We start from the raw sequence: 18,071 nt of genomic DNA on the forward strand, positions 1-18,071 counted from the left end.
TTTGTATACTGTGAAGAAAGTGTCATGTGTACATCTTCTATTTATTTTGTCTTTTTAATGTTATCTAAATTAAAAGTCTTAGCTGAATCAAAGCAGCACATTATTTCATAAAGCCAAGAGTTGCTTTAGAAACTAAAAAATAAGAGACGTTTCAGGAGTAAAAATTTTGTACTGAAATTCTCTCCCATCAACTAACACATTAGAACTACTCCTCTAGCACACATGCGTTACTCTCAGCACCGTCCAGGACCAAGCACACATTTGTGCTTACACTCACTTAGGCCTCAGTGGAAATAATGCCTCCTATTTATTTTCAAAGAAAATACAACAGATACAAACAGCACACTAACACCATTAAAGCAAATTCTCAGCTACAAAAATTATTTTTCAACAGTCACCATGTATAGCAAAAGAATACAATAACATTACCTTCTAATAGGATACAGGCACTATAGAGCAATAACAGGCAACAAAGAAGGGAAATTAGCTCACCCCTTACCAACAACCAGCAACAGCTTAGAAGGAGTGCAGTCTCTATCTTAAGAGACATTACTCCCTCAGCTGCTAACCCTTAAATGAGGGTGAGGAGGGGTGGATCCAGGCTCCACTACTTCCAGTTACTCAGGTATGCTGCTTGCACCTGAGCTCCCTGGGTTAGCATGCCTTTTGAGCCTGGTGCTCAACTGTTGATTCAGGCTATGACCTGGCAATTCCGCTGCACACTGCTACTGTGATGCTTTATCACCAGTGGCCTACATGCCATTCTCATAAAAATTCGCACTAGCCATGATGGTCACTGTCACTCTGCTGAAACACACCACCCACCACCTCACTCTGCTCACACCCACTGTTTGTTATCCAGAAATATGCAGCAAGTGTCAATGGGTACCATTTTTTCCACGTGGAAGGATTCAATGATGCACATTTGCTTCATCAGTGCTTCCATGTCAGATGACATTCTATCAGACTACCTCTCTGCTGCTATCTGTCACATGGCAAAGTAATGTACCAAAATGCTGATGCTCACTGACACCTGCCTTTGATGTCATGGGCCAACATAATAAAATTAGACGCATTATTTTTGGAGCAGTCTCTGTAAATACTTCTCTCCCTTAAGCCGTTATTAGGATGGCAGGATATTTTCAGAAAGAAAGGAGTGCCAGGTTCTTGTTCTACCTCCTGAAAACTAATCAAAGTCTCTTTCTGAGTGACCACAGCCCCTGGCACTCACAATATGCTTCCACAGTTGGGTAGTCAGCAAGACAAAACCACTGTCTGGTGAGAGGGAGCTGGGGCTGTCTCAGGGTTTACCTGTCTTTTTCCATCTGTCTCTACTCATCATGTATGAGCCCTTCAGGCAGGGACAGCAGAGCTGAATGCACACAAAATCTCTCCTCAGTGATTCCAGTGCAAATAATTGTGTTGGTGGGACTATGAGAGGCAGAGAAGGAAGACAGATGCACCGTTTTGTACATGGGGAGAATTGAATTGGCTCTTGGATCCAGATGAAAAAAGATGAGTCCTTCCCATGCACCTTTCCTTGGCTCCCACAAAACTGTATCAGGAGACAAAGATGCTGACAGCTACAACTTTGTCTTTCACACTTAGGTCAAGCTCTGTGGAATAGCATTTCAGAGTCTTTGGAACAGGCAGACTGACAGACATCAGGACTTCTATTTATTTCATCAGCTACTAAATAGGTTTGAATGCACATTTCCGTCAGCATGCCTTCCTCTCAGCCTCAAGTATGGAGCTGCTCCAAAGTTCCGAACATTTGAGATGACTGTAGATAGAGAAGGGTAGAATTTGTCACAGATGATCACATTCATTTTGTGAAAATAACTTTATCGTACTTGGCGTAGCAATAAGAAAGCTTGGCTAGCTGACCAGTCAGCCCTAAGAAAAAGTGAGCAGCATCTGTTTAAGTCTCTGAAGTAATACAATCCATGCATGGCATTAGGTTATGTTGCATCATTTAACACAACATAGACCTAATTCACCTTTTCCTCCCTCCTATTGCCACTTTCTTCCAGTTTTGTCTCATTATATCTGGCTGCAAAAATGCTTAAGTGCCTTTTCTGCTTTAAAATTCCTGCTTTTCTCGCCTCTAACGCAACTCAATTTTTTCCTATGCTGCCTCTCTTGGTACTGTTTAATCCACTTCCAAAAAGGATTATCTGTCCATTCTGCTTCTCATCCTAAGACAATTTCTAGATTTTTTTTTTTTTTGAAAAAAAATACTATACAAAACTAAATTGTATTATTATGCCTAAGTCATTATCCTACAGAAAGAAGCACAAATCATATTTAATGAAATCAAATTTAATGAAAGATTGCCATCAGGTGTCTAAATGTCTCACTTGCCTGTTTAGTTGAATTGTGGCAAACAGTTGTACTCAGGAAGTTAACATACGTAATAATTCAACATTGTTTTTTATTGTCCAGAACTACTTTGTGGCAGTTCTATTGAACTAATTTACAATAATGGTACTGAAAACACCCTGATTCAAATACACAATAGAAAGAAAAAATTATTTATTTTCCTGTTTCAGAACAATTATTTCATTTAAAAATATTAATAAACTGATAACTGAATCTCTTCATTATAATAGAGTGCTCTGCTGCATAGGGAGCTATTCTTTATTCAGTGGGTTACACTCTGGTATATCATGGGGAGAGGAGATGTATTAGGCTGTATTCAGAGTTCGTATAGAAAATGAAACTGTAGGGTAATAGAATTGCATCTTTTATACCAGTATTGCTATTTGAAAATGTAATGACAAGTTTTGAATGGAAAATTTGAAGCAGTATCTGGGAGAAAATCACATCTACACTTGTCCACATGGCTATCTGCCTACCCACACAGGAGGGGTGTGTTAGCTAGGCTTTTCCTCACATAGTAGATTTAAGCCAGAAGGGCCATTGGAAATTTTGCTTGTCTGTGCAGTTACACAGCTTTTATAACCTCTTTTTGACACCTCAAATATTTTTTGTTATTTCTATTACGGGAAGAAACTGTGCTGCTAAACAGTAGTCTACTATGAATGATGGATAAAGGCAGAGATAAAACAAAGATGAAGGGGATGAACCAATAAAGATTAACCACAAGATTACTTGAGTTAAGCACATCCACATATTTTGTTTTCAGAGTGTAGTGAAGGTCTGCACTGAGGAATGTTGTATCCAGAGGTCCACGCAGCCGAGCCTTGAGTCAGGCAGGCAGAATCTGCAGAGCTGTACAGCAGGAATGGTGGCTACATATGAGAAGCACCCGCTCAGTGCTCTTCCAGAGTTAATTAGCCCTTTTCTTCAAATGAGCTAATTAGCCTGAGCACAGCCCTGCACTGACACAGCCATACTGGTCCTGGAGCTGACTCATTAGCTGGCTTGATATTCTCTTCATTCACTAATGTGGATACTTGCAGAGCTCAGAAGAAAAGTGTGTCCTAGTAGTTAGGTACTAGCTCCTGCACTAATTAGTATCTGAACATTTTATAAAATGTGGAAGAATTTCAACAGGAAAAAGATCAATTTCCCAGATCTCAGTGGTTAGAGACATTGTCTAGAAAGAGGTCAAGCTCTTATTTTCAGAAACAGACGTAGGTAACATTCCTTTCTGAGTCTAAGTTCATTTTTCACACTTCTCAAGAACACTCTCAAAATATATGTCTTATAGAACCTAAACAACAAACAAACAAACCCCACCACATTCTTCACTATGTTTTATTTTCTTTAAAATTCTTGATTCTTCCACCAACCCCAAATTCAGTTACCAGCAGACCTCTAATAGCAAATACATATTATTGACTGAACTTGAGGCCAACCACAATGAACTGCTGCCTGCAGGTTAAAGCCATTCCTTGGATTAGGTAATACTGCCTGAAGCCAATTGCAAGCAGTGCTTTAATACCTCTGGGCAATAGCTTTCTGCAGTTTTCCTCAGACCCAGTCAGAGATTAATTAACTGTTTAGAATCTTCTGGGTTAATGGAAAGTTTGCCCTGGAAAGCTCCGAAGACTGAGACATGAACTGAGACCATCAGCAGCAGTAGCAGAATATACCTGATTCTGGTAGACAGAACACTGTTTTCAATGGTTGTTAGGCAGTTGTTTCAGCCTGAGGCCAGCAATATGCTGTTTGGAGCCAAATGAGTTTATGTGAAGTTATCTCAACTACCAAGAAAGGTTTCTGTATGCATAAAATAACTACTGTTTATCTCATGACTGAAAATTATCTAAAACCAACTTAGTTCAATTCTATGTGTTTTGAAATTATATGGATATACAGGACTGGGGAACTGCCATATGGGAGAGACAGAGAGCAACAAGAAGGAGCCCAAATGGAGAAATTACAGTTCATAAAAAAAAAGATGCTTGTAAATTGCATTCAATTAATTATATCCCTACTACATCCTAAGTATGTCCAGGTAAACAGGAGCTTGGTGTAGGATCAATCTCCAAGTATGTTCTGGGAAAGTACTTCCACCACTCAGGAAAAAGATCTTTCAGAAACTGTCATCTCAACAAGTGTCAAGAATACAACACAATCCTTCTAGATGCCCATTAACGGCCAGTAGCACACTTACTCAAGATTTCTGCATCCCTGGTTCTGAAACTGGTGCCAGTTAAGAGACTATATTAAATGCAGTTCACTTCTGAATCCCTAAAGCCAGCACTGCAGCAAGACATTTAAACGATGACACAATGAGTTACAGTCTGCCAGCTTGGCACAGATTCAAAGTGGCAGCAGCTGAGGTGTGCTTTAAAAGTAGGGATTTTTTTAAATTGGATTCAAAATCAATTAAAATCCCATTAGAAACATAATTGCAGTTACAAATTGTAGATACAAATCATAAAATAATATCTTTTACAATAAACTATAAAACTGAGGAAGCTTACATAATTAATACTACAATGTATTGCACAGACCCATACCTTTCAATCATGTACAACCAACACGTCAATGGGATGTCTTTGAAATACAGAGTATAATTTCAATAGGAGGTCAACATGCATGGTGTAGGATTCAGAGTGTTACATCAAATAACTTTGATTTTTCTCCCCTCTTCAAAGCGCCAGATCATATGTTGCTTTTGGAAATTAAACACCAGCCAATCTAGATTGTAAAACAATGACACGTGCCACACGATGGTGGCAGTCAATTCAGTAAAGCAGCTTGTGGCCATCCGTCACATTTTTGATCTTTGCATGAGAAAATAATCGGTCAATTTTCTGCTGTGTGAAGTGTAAAATTTTTCCACTGTGTAAAGTCAGCGCAGGTCTTAAGCTATGAAATTTTCTCCCTTTATTCTGACAATGAACGTGCTTTAATTGCTTTTTGATGGGGAAATGAGGGTACAGGTAAGAAAATGCCAATACCATTTATACCGAATAGCAAGATTAAATTTTGAGTTTATTTCATCATTAATTCCCGTTTTCCTAAGCTGTCAGTCTTGCTTGGCCTTTTCTAGTAAAGCCACCCCCATGGTTCCAAGTGCTGGCACTCAGTTCTTACACACCATGCTCTAGGCAAGGTTGGATTATTATGTGTTTATTCTCGTGGGCTTGTAGTGCTTTATGACAATGTTTGTACTACGATGAGTAAATTAATGACCCGTCCATTTTCCAAGGAGGTAAAATGAGAAAGACACCTTTAAAATCAAGTTTTCAGATTTATAGTATACTCAGCTTTTCAGTTTCCTCCTCAGATTTTTTTATCTTATACAGCATTTTTGAAACAACATTGCATTAGTAAAAGCTGCCAGTTATGATAAATTTTCAAATATTCTTTTTTATTTTTATTATTTTGCAAAAATACTTAAACACATAGATTAAGTATATTATTTAATTGTCCTTGTATCAGATGCAAAAACCACAATTCCCCACAGCAGCCTATTGACTCCTTCAACCTTGCCTCTTGAAACCCTACTGAACGCAGAAGCTGATACTGCAGGTTTTATATTTATAATGATTAATTAATTCTGCACTAAGCAATGTTCTTGACTGCAAGAACAAAATCCACTTTAGAAAACATAAATGACAGCTTGCCTAAAATAATTAACACCAGTGCTGATAGAATTGGGATGTTCTCCCTCTGCTTTACACTGGCGTATTTCAGAGAATTTAATTACTAATATTTCCGACTAGCAGAAAAATTGCATTAAAGAAGCATTTGATGTGGCAGGATTGAAAATTCGTATAAAATATGTTACAGAAATATAATGCGGATAGAATAAATGCTGGTTAAAAATGAAGATATAATTAACTCACAGCTAGAAAAGAATATTTCCATTTTTTGGAGGAAAACAGATGACACTAAAACAACCTGCATATGAGTATCCTCTCACTCCTCTTCCAGTCTAACAACCAGGTAGGGTTTGGCTATTCAGCATGATGAGCTGAACCTTTTCACCTCTGCATAGAAGAAGTCTGATAAGCTCTGTCCTGTTGATAGGAAGGTCTCACCAATGAGCAAATCATGGGTCCTTCGAGCCTGGAAAGGACCATCCTTCCTGCCCAGCTGCAGCAGGGGCTCTGCACTCTGTTCATTAGCAACAGAATTTGGCCTTTATCATATTGAATAGTATAAGGCTAATGTTAGCTTGCACAAGGTCTTGAAACAGGACCACTCTTCCCTGGAAGGGGACAGTGAGTACCTTCTGTGGGCTAGATGGCTTTATCTGCCAATTCTAGTGTTATGTTGAATTTAACTTCAGATTGAAAGCTTAGGTGACTGGTTCCTGTGGTATAAATAAATGTCAGGAGTACATAAGAATCTACAGTATTTTTCTTTGATTTTCTGGGGAAATTAAAAAAAGTTATGAGAAAAAATGCAGACTTTCAACCAGAGACAACAACAGTCACTCCAGCTCTCTCTGATGGACATGGTTTTAGTGGATGTGGTTGTGATGCATTGACAGTCGAACCAGATGACCTTTGTGGTCTTTTCCAACCTTAATGATTCTATGACCATATTATTCTCTCAAAGCGATGTCTTCTGTGAGTAGAAAGATATTACAGCATCATCATGACTGTTAATCCCTACCCCCATAACCTTTCTGTTTTACACATGCACCATTCAGAAATCTGAGTGTTAACAATGAAATTCAAATCTATCCTTACAGACAAACCTCCATGTGTGTTTATTAAGTAGAACTGACACACATCTCCATCTGCAACTGATACCAGTTGTTCCATGAGTGGTGTTCAGGAAATTCACCATATTTTGGAGGTGCAAGCTTATGAAGGTGTTAGTCCCTTCTTTTTTTCATATTTTTCTTCCACTTAACACAAAGGACCTGAAAGCAGAGTAAGTCAGGTATGTGTGTCCTTCTCATCTCATCTAGGTAGACTTTCAGCACAAACATCATTCTTCTATTCTTGATCTGGGGTATCAAAAAACCCTCAGTGTTATAGAAAACCCAATTCCACAAGACAGAGAGTCCATAAAAATAAAATGAATAGCCATCTGGTTTATTTTCCAACATATTCTGTCTTCTCTGGTGGCTTATAGGCATATGTTTTGCCTACACATTGCCTTGCTTAAAGGTGAGATTTTACATTGCCTGTAAACATGTCCCACTCAATTATGAGTGGAAAAAGGGAGAACCAGAAGGCTTGATTTACCGAAACAAATGGAGGCAGATGTAAATTGTAGTCCTAAGGCAGTACATTCTCTGCACCCTAGGTGGGATTCCTCCTAATAAGGGATGGGGAAGGCACGAGAAAGCAATCTGTATACTCTAGGTATTACTGCTTAATACTAATTATTACTTAATAATGCATAGCATTTGTATTTCCTTGTACATGGTAAAAGTGCTGTAAAAACATTAACTGGTTAATGCTCAGGACACTCTTGGGAAGTGGGTGTATGAGTATTACCTTCATTCCATACTTCTTTCATAATAAGGGAACAATTAAAATGAAATCGATCAGCTAACTTTATAGAGACCCTAATTCCTACAAGTAGGAAATAATAGGTCTAAATGAGTATACTTCTGGGTGTTTAAAAGCAGTATTCATCAGCTGGATTACAGCTGATTTTTCAGTGTAATTAACTTTGTATCCAAAAATCAACTTTATTGGTTCGCTTCTAGTATATTAAGCTCAATAGGAGGGATGCCCCATTTTCTCTGGCAATAATCAGGTTCCCTTCAGCCTTGTAATTGATTCAAGCAGGAACCATATTATTGTCTAGTAAAACAGAGCATCCCTCCTATTATCCCTTAAGTAGCAGTCAGTCTGGGAAGAAAACAGTTACAATGATATATGAAGTTAAGACAGATGCCAACTAAATAGATATCTGAGTAAGCTAGAAAGAAAGAATTAAATAGTTTAAAGAATCAATAAACGTACTACTTCAGCTAACCATTGTGCAACTCATCAACTAATCTCTCATTATTATCGTTCATATCCTGAGTGCCCGACACATAGCAAGCCCAAGAGGCCTCACAATCTAATTTGTCAGCTTTCATTTAGTTCCCACTGTTTTCGTACTCTCTTTCCTGTAGCATTCTAGATCTCTGCATTTTGATGTCTCCACATTACTGCATTAGTGTTCCCATTGCCAGAGGATCAGAGGACTCACAAGGGCTGATTCTATTGCTCACTTCCTTATTGAGAGTTAGGTCCAGAGTTCTGGGACAAAACCAGCTCAGTCAGTACCAATTATACTTGCTTATTTGTTTTTTTCTTTATTTATTCACATTTTCAGTGCGGTGTGGTAATAAAAAAATATTGTGCCTTTATTGGAAAATAGGCATTACACAAGCAGTGCTTTTATTGCAGGTGAAGGGACCTCTGAAGGAAGGTGAGTGTTGTGGCACTGGAGTATTATGACAGTGGAGCTTGGGCACAGCAAGAGTAACAAGGGAAGTATTTTTTATCCTGGTAGAGAAGCAGGAATCTGAGAAGTTATGCACTTTCAGTGCCTGAAATGAAGTCTTGAGGACATAGCAGCAAGCAGCTCCTGCATGGAATACTAGCAGATGGGTTGCATCCAAGCTGGCACTGGCAATGGAAGGTGGAAATTTGACCAGTACAACATGAGGATACCTTAATACTGTAATGACCTCCTCTGGAGTAAGGAGAGTATGAGTTTGTTTTTGTATTCCTACCTGATCAGCTTTGGACAACAAAAGTAGGTGACCTGACTGAGAGGAAATGTGACTTAAATTTATCACATCTTCACAAGTCACAAGATGAAGTTCTGTCTCATCACAGTACTGCCTAGGCTTCCAAAGCTTCAAAGGAACTGCAGATTTTTAGAGAAAGTAAAGATCAGGACTTGGTGAGCACCTTTGCATTGGAATACAGTGCTACAAGTCACCACATCCCAGCTGAGATAGTGTAGGATGGATAAGTATTTCTCAGTGCTTTACTGAGAAATAAAGCACGTGAGCATCCAACACTTTGATCCTTTAGCCAACTTGCAGGACTTTGTATGTGAGCAGAGTGCATCCCACTGAAACACTCACTGTAGGCATGACTGCTGGCCTCTCCATTGGGAAGGAGCCAGGGAGACTACCCCGTATCTCAAACCAATTTCAACTATAAAATTGTGATTCTTCTCCTCACTGCTTGTGCAAAGGCAGCAAATAAGGACAAAGCTGTCCATGGCGTGAGTTGTCCCATCTGCCTGTGTGTTGGAAAAACTGGGAGAAGACTCACATAGCCTGCACAGCCCTTGATCAGGGAGCACCAGTGTCCCACCGAGCTGTGTTGTGTGAATGCCTTTGTCCTAATTTGGATACAGCAGGAGGCTCACAGGGCCAAAGCTCAGGCTCAGTCACACAGAAGGTGCAAATTTACTTGTTGAAACTTCTAGTGGAGAGGAGGGAGGAAACCTCTCCCTTTTCTATAAATTTAGCAGGATTGCAGTTATAGTGTCTCTGATCTGTCCCCAAATAGCTGTTATAACTCTCTTCCTCTTTTGCCCCTCACGTTACCCTTAATAAAAAAAATCAATCTTCTGTTTGCTCTTAAAACAGACTTAAGAGCTGTTTTGCGTAGGACTGGTGCAGTTATTTTATTTTGTCAGATCTCAAATAAAAGCACGATGTATAAGGGGGGAACAGGAGGGGTTGCTCTCTGCTACTGAATCTTATGACTAAATTTGTTGCACTTGAACTAAGTAGCTGCCATCAGTATTATGCAGTTACACATTTAGAATATTTGAAGTGTTTAGAGACTTCCACACCTTCCAGGCCACCAGATGGTTTAGAAGCAAATAATCAAATGGAGAAGTTAAAAGACAATTGAATAATGCCAGCTCATTTCAGCACTGATCTGTATTTTGGGTAATTTACTCACATCCAAATGCATTTGTTTGCCTCAGTCCCTGTTGTCTTTTTTCCTTTGAGACACAGTGTGATGGCTGCAGCTGTGCAACCTTATCACTTTCCTCATTTATGTGGGAGAGTGGAAGTATCAGGTTCATTCCACTTACAAAAAGCCACGTTTTGGATAATTTGCCTCAAAAAGTTCAGATCAGACAGGTACAGACAGCAGGAGAACTACAAGCCTCAAGTCAAAAAGACTATTCTTGAAGGAACATAGACATTATTATGGTTACTACAGCTAAAATTACCTTGTTCCTTGACATTATTAAGCATAACAAATGTTGCCCAGAAGGTTCATAGAGAAGAGCTGAGCATTTATTAAAATCAAGTTAGCAGTATCTCAGTCTTGTACCACATTCCAAGAATGAAGAATGATATCTTATTTTACCTTCCATATTTTCTGTAGAATAGCACACCAATTTCTTAACCATTTCTTTTCAGAAGAAGGAAGTTCTTCCCCTCTTACTTTAAGATTCTTCTTAAATTCTTGATTGCAAGTTTGAGCAATGATGTTTTCAAGCCAGTTCTATATTATTATCTTTCTGTTTTACTGAATCCTTTCATGGATTCTAGTCTTGGAAGATTTGTGGTGTGGTGCTAATACTAATGAAAATGGTTGCAAATAAAAATTTTTTAATATATAAATAACCTCTCAATATTTTAAATTCATTATCAAGAAGCTGATATAATGCCTTCTTCAGTTTTGAATTGCCTATGTTTTTTAAAAATTTGCAAATAATTAAATGATGAAGAAGCTACTCATCACATATAACATTGAACAGTCTTGGTTAACAAAGGGAAAGTCAATTGCCTTCCATCAGATTGCATAGTCTTCTTAGACACTGTGTTCTGTCAAGTGTCTAGCTTTATATAAAGTGTTACAGGGAGCATAAGAGCTGTGCTGTTTCAAATATTCAAATATACTGCAATATTCTTCCCATATGAATGACATGGAGATGCCAGATCAGATGAAATTATCTACTGAACACCACTGATGGGTTACACAAGATTTCTCTTTGCCCTGCTAAGCTTATAATCTTTTCCTGGAGAGAAGTTATCTGGAATTCATTTTTGGTGTATTTTCCACCTCCAGAAGGAATTGAAAAGAGTACTACTTTAAAACTAAAGCCACAATAAGTCAAAATACTTTTTCTCCACATTGTTTATCTTCACTACTTTTAATTGTGATTTCAGCAATGTCTGCCTTCCTCCCCAGTGAGGGAGCAATCAATATGCTCTACAAACGAGGAGTTTGCTCCAGTTGTTGGACTAAGTAGCTCAAAGCAAAGCTACAAAGTTCTATCCTAGAAGCAAAAGATGAGACCAGGAATATTGGTCCTATTGCAAGTTAAGGGGAAAAAAAAAAAAAAAAAAAAAAAGTTGTGAGATGGAAGAAAAGATTTGCAGCTTGTTGAGTACAAAGTGCTGCGAAGCCACATGCTTCTGACCAAGGAAACTCTTAGCAATTTCTCTTCATTTTTTTCTAGGAAAACAGATGGAATATGCTTTTTTTTTTTTTTTTTTTTTTTGAGACCTAGTGGAGTTAAGAAAAGTAAATTATAAAAGAATATTTTTGAGCTTTAGCACTGATTTCTTACCAGAGCAAGAATAAAACAAAACCACAAATCCACAAGACTGAAGATTGGTAGAAGGGAGGAAAAATATTACAAACATTATTTTTTTGTAGCCTATAATACTGTCTGCCATCTTTTTACTGATGTAGCCAGGATCTAACAAGCTTCATACTCCATTTTACTATAAGCCTTAATAGAAATGTAGTAGAGTACAAATAAATGGAATGCAGAATGAAATTCAGTAAGATGAGGTAGTCGTTGTTTGCTTGCCACTGATACATAATGAACTGAATATAAAAGACAGAACAGCTTTGAGTTGAGAGAATATGTAGATTTTTATCAGGGGATACCTTTTCTCTCCTTTCCTCTGAGTCTCAGAATTAATGGCGAAGGTGGTTAAATGCAGAGGAGCTCATTAATCTGTCTGTGTCTGGAGCGTTTTACAGAGATACCATGCAAATCAATGCCTGTGAGGTAGTTAGCATTGTGCTTATGTAAGCAGCACTACACAGGCACAAAATCTACTGTTCTTTAATTGTACAATGTTTGAACCAATATTTATTTAATTTCGTTTAATAATGTCAGTAGGCAGCATGAAACTGTTAGCTTTTTCTTCGGAAGGAGGTGAGTGAACTGAAAGCACCCACAAAAAAAATAAAGCACTATTGCAGACCCTTTTTCTCTGTAAATTTCTTACGTAAAACAGAGTTTAAATTCTGAAAAAACATTTATGCACTTTTCCCTTCTATCCTTATGGCTATGGAAACGCATGTGCAGGAAGGTAACTCTTACTGTATCCTTAATGTGATTAAACATTTCCTAGCTTTCCAGTTTTACAAGGCAGAAAACTGCCGTAGCATTTTTCATGGCATCAAATAAATGCTCTACATCTTTAATTAGCAATCTGTATCAATGCTGAGGCCAATGCAGACATAAATAAAAGTTATGAATGCTGCTGTGCACTTAGTATAAAACAGAGCATAAAGATTAATAAACAAAGGAAATCAAAAAAGTTTCTGTTGAGTGCCACAAACAGATACACTGAGAACATCAAGTCTTTCTCTGAGGCATTAAGCTCAAAGCATTAGGAATGTGTCAAAAAATGAAAGATTTTTATACAGAACTAAACATTGTTCAGTGATAAAAATAGCTTTCCTCATTCTTGGTTAGACAGAAGAGAAGTACCCTCAGGGTACTAAAGGGCCTTATCAGCAGAGAATAATAGAAAACTGATGGAGGGAAATAATCTCTCTCATCTCAGAGGGGTGACTATAGTTGTTACATTACACTTGTTGCCGTTTATCTATATGCAAGACTCTACAGTATCTTTCAGATTAATTTAGTATCTTAGGAATCTGTCATACCTTTGGGGGAAGTGACTCAATTTGGAGATTCCTGGCGGATGTGAACGAAGGCAGCAGCATTCATTTCAGAAGCAGTTGCAGTACAAGTTGGAATGATTTGATGCAGTTGCGAGGCTTTTGCAAATACCTGATGACAGCAGTTATATAAATCATCAACGTGACTAAAAAAAAATTAAAAACTTGAATTTCATGTTTGGGGAAGTGAAGGATTGAGAACATTTACAGAATCACAGAACCATAAGGATTGAAAGATACCACTAAAATTATCTAGTCCAACCATCAACCTGCTACAACCGTTTCTCTGTTTCACCACTGACTAAGGCTCATGGAGCCTACTTCTCTCCTCAGAGATGGTTTCAGTCCCATCACTTGACATTGCTCTGGTTGTATCAGCTCAGGGCAAAGCAGCAGCTCTTAAGAGGCTTCACCCACAAATAGCAAGGCTTTCCTGCTCCAAACTTCTGAACACAACTGAGTTCATCTTGCAGGTGGCATACACCTGTGATCCAAATTAAGTCCTCTTCATACATCATTTACTGCTCTGGGTTCAGTATCAAATACTACAGTTTGGCTGAAACATGTAAATGCTTACACCTCTCTAAAATTTTCTGAAATTAACTTAGAAATATTTGTCTTCACTCAAAACCTGACTTTCCTAAAATTTAAATAAAATCCATTAATCAGGTGTGAGATCAGCGATGGTGATTTATTGTGCTGTAGTAAGACATTAGGACATCTTTGCCATATATCCTCCAACATGAAAGATATGCAACATTTATAAATGTAATCTCTCCCAGCAGACAAACCTAAATGAATTAGAGATGTAGTCCAAGTGTGTTGTAATGATTATTAAGGTAGATAATCAGAATAATTATGAGTTTGAGAGTTAGTTTGAGCACGTAGAGTTGAATTTTCTGTCAAGGTATTTAAAGAAAGAAGCAACTAACTAAACAGACAACAGAAATGGTCGAATTGCAAAGTGTTTTGCCTAAGGTTTAGCCCTACAGACAAATATAAGAACGATTACAGAAATTTTAATACAGAAAATATATACTGCTATGGCTTGTGAGAAATAATTCCACGACTAAAGGAAGAAAGGCACAGAGGGAGTCACTTTAAGATCCAAAGCTATCAGTCATAAACAGGCAGGCAAACTATGGTACTTCCATGGTAATATAAAAGCACTTACCTCTATTTCAACTACTTGGACTTCTCTTTGCCCTGGACTGATGCATACTTCACAGGAGAAGATAAATTCATATGTAATGTATCACTGGTTTTCAATTTCATTGTGATGAGCCCACCAGGTGGATAACATAGTCCATCCTGTGTTTTACAGAAGAGCTAAATTACATTATGCCCTCCATGTGTTCCAGGAGATATTGATTAGACTGCTTCAGAGTTTGAAGAAGAAAAAAAGAAAATGTACTATGAATTTCCTCATCTACATATTTTCTTTTCATCTTCCCATTTTCTGGCAATAATTAGCTTGCAGAAGTCAGCAGGGCTTATTTATTTTCTCGCTTGAAATACCACAGTTGCATTTTTAAAATAGACCTCAGGAGATCAGGCAATGTATTCTTCATGCAGAAATTTAACAAAGTGTTTGGGAATTCTCACCCCTTATTCTTTTGTTAGCTTAAATAACAGACAATATCTGAATGCCTGTTTGCTTGCAAGTTGTACAGACAGAGTTATGTGAAAAAAAGGACCACAGAGACACTCTAATATTACAGGGTGAGTTGGATTGAGAAATATTTAAAGCCAGTCCAGAGCAGAGATTCTCCAGCAAAAAACTGCAAATGAAAATTATTACAATGAGTATAAAATTATTATAAAACTGTCACATTTCCAATATTTCATATCACTTCTGACCATAAGCTCTGCAGCTATAAAAGCAGTATCTTTTATTTCTTCAATGTGCACAGATGATGGTTTGCGTTCTTCAGGGCTTATCATGTTAAAATGCCTTTAATTATGTCCCAGATAGCTGTTCAGAAGGCATTCTTAAATCTCTTCAAGGTCAAAACCTTACTTCTTGCTGATCCTCAGATCATCATTCTATGATTTCTGTTCCACTGACATAATATCTCTATTATTCTTGGGAATCACTATACTGCTATGGAGGCTACGCTGGCATGGGATTACATCAACAGTCCCCAAAGGTTCAAATGCTGCTTGTTGATGTCTATTTCTCTTTTTTTAATCCTTAAAAGTCAGATGGGTGGGAAACTAATGTATGTACTTCATATTTGAAAAAGACAGTAATATTGCTAAGCTAATTTTATTTTTGCTGCACTTGAGTTCATGAATATCAAACATATGGTAAACAGAAGAAGCATCTTACAAACTTATGTTTCTGATGACATATTGTAATGAAAATGAGAAAGTAATGATTGGTTGCCAATCACAACTATTATTAGGCACCTTGAGATCCCCAGTCCACGTGTAATTTGTGTTGAGTTTAAACGATTGCTAGCTATATAGCACACAGTAATAGACTCTACTCCCAAACTATTAATTTTAACTTAGACACAAAAACTCAAAGAAGAATCTTCTTCATGGATCACTGCCCTTGTTAACAAGTATCAAATAGGATAAATTGTATATTACAGCACTGTCCAGTAGCTCTGCTATGTTCAAATCTTTCTGTGTTTCTGTAATTGCAGCACTCTTTTCTAACAGAATGATCACATACACCAGTTAAAGAAAACTGATATCAACTGAAATTTTACATACTAGAAGTATGTGTACTCCTCACAAAACATTCTGGTTGGTACACAAGCCAAGAACATTTAAGAAGCAAACTTCCAGCAATCCACGCATTCTGAACTTCCCCAATGAACTTCTCATGCAGAATCTAATACACACAAATAAGAGACCCACTGTGAATATATTACTGCATGTATGCTTCAATTCATTAAATGAGACCACAATACAAAGTACTTCTACAAAGGTGCAATATATCATACATAGTGAGATAAACAAATATCACAGAATCACAGAATGTCGGGGATTGGAAGGGACCCTGAAAGATCATCTAGTTCAATCCCCCTGCTGGAGCAGGATCACCTACATTCCAGATCACACAGGAATGCGTGCAGGTGGGTTTTGAATGCCTCCAGAGAAGGAGAGTCCAGATCCTCTCTGGGCAGCCTGTTCAGTGTTCTGTCACCCTCACCACAGAGATGTTTTTTCTCATATTTATGAGGAACCTCCTGTGTTCCAGCTCGCACATATTGCCCCTTGTCCTATCACTGGATGTTACTGAGAACAGCCTGGCTCCATCCTCATGACATCCTAAACATATTTATAAACATTAATGAGGTCAACCCTCAGTCTCCTCCAAACTAAAGAGACCCAGCATAACACTGTTATATATAAAATTAAGGATTATTTTCACAACCAGTCTGAAGGTATGCCTACATTCCACTCATGGAAATAAGAGTCAAAAACTAAACAGTCCTTTTGAAAGAAATACAAGTTAGAATAATAGTGAAATCAAAAGCAGAATCCTTCTTTCACATGCAATACAGTACTTAATTTAACAAAATTTCAAATCCAAACATATCTTCAATTTTTATTTTTGTTAAATGATTAAAATGCCCTATTGATGTCTTTCTTGAGTAACAAGCCAGTCATGTCTTATTAAATTCACATTATGCAGACAGTAATTCCTAATTAAAAAAAAAATTTTGTTTACCAGTTATGTAAATAGTCCTGCAAATTTTGGTTAGAAACTGGAAGGAAGTAACACTTCATGGCTTTTCTAGTTTTTAGAAAATGGAATCCAACAACTTCCATTCGTGGTAACAGAGTTATGCACTTAATTCTCCACCCATTATAGTAGGAATTGAGCACTCGCAATGTCAGTTTAAGTGTTACCTTCAAACTATATAAGAAGGTCTTGTTCAAAAACAAAGATATAAGAGTTTACAAGATGCAATGTCAAACAGAAAGATATAACGGGTCACACTGGATTTTAAATACAAAAATATATATAAATAATAAATAATGAATTGCTATCTGTGGATGAACACACTCACTGATACCAAGACTTGCAAACTACTCACTTCTTGACTTGGCTTTGACTTGCCTTGAATATATCTTGTCATTTGGTGCACACTCAATTTTGAAATAAATGCTTAGGAGTGACTTAATCACTAGTCCACATTTATTAATGAGTTCTGGAGACAAATCTACAACATGAGAAAGCTTTTTTGAAAATCTGATTGTACGCTTTTTACTCATTTTCGAGTGTGCAAGATTGAAAAGGTAAGGAGAGACTGTGTGGTTGATTACTCAAAAACAAGAAGTCTATTTTAATGAGAATTCCTCCTTCTTTTACTTATTCGCAGTAATATTAAATAATGAGATTTTAAATGTCTCTTGTGCTATATAGTTCTCTAAGATATGGTTCCCTTTAAAGCAAAATGTTATTTATAGCATGAAAAGCACAATGATTCTTCACCCAGAACTCTTTCATTACAGAAGCCTAATGAAAAAGCTAGTCCATCAAAGTGAAGAATATTAAACTGGTTTGTTTGTCTAGAAAAAGCATAATCAGCTCTTCCCACTGTTGTTGCATTACCTGTAATTAATACTAATTAAGACTGAGGTACTCAAATATAAAACTGTTAAGGAAATCTGCAGGCTTTGGTTTCCTATTTGTCAACTTTTGTTTGATAACAGCAGGTTAAATTCTGATCTGAAGAACATTTAGCCTCAAACTATCATGCAGATTGTTTTGCATCTATGTAATTGCCAAAACTGCTTTGGTCAAAATTCCTGAAC

At 37.4% G+C, this 18,071-nt stretch overlaps 1 long non-coding RNA gene across 1 annotated transcript; it reads right to left on the reverse strand.

The window, feature by feature from the left end:
* Positions 1 to 1,545: 1,545 nt before the first annotated feature.
* On the reverse strand, positions 1,546 to 14,595 carry LOC149918271 (uncharacterized). The gene is made up of 3 exons (XR_016466498.1): positions 14,467 to 14,595; positions 13,278 to 13,438; positions 1,546 to 1,783 (listed from the first exon to the last, which is right to left on the reverse strand). It is a non-coding gene; the product is annotated as an uncharacterized LOC149918271 (long non-coding RNA).
* Between the last annotated feature and the right edge of the window lie 3,476 nt (positions 14,596 to 18,071).

Source organism: Phasianus colchicus, chromosome 4, assembly GCF_987193195.1.
Source record: "Phasianus colchicus chromosome 4, bPhaCol1.hap1.1, whole genome shotgun sequence".
NCBI classification, from domain to species: Eukaryota; Metazoa; Chordata; class Aves; order Galliformes; family Phasianidae; genus Phasianus; species Phasianus colchicus.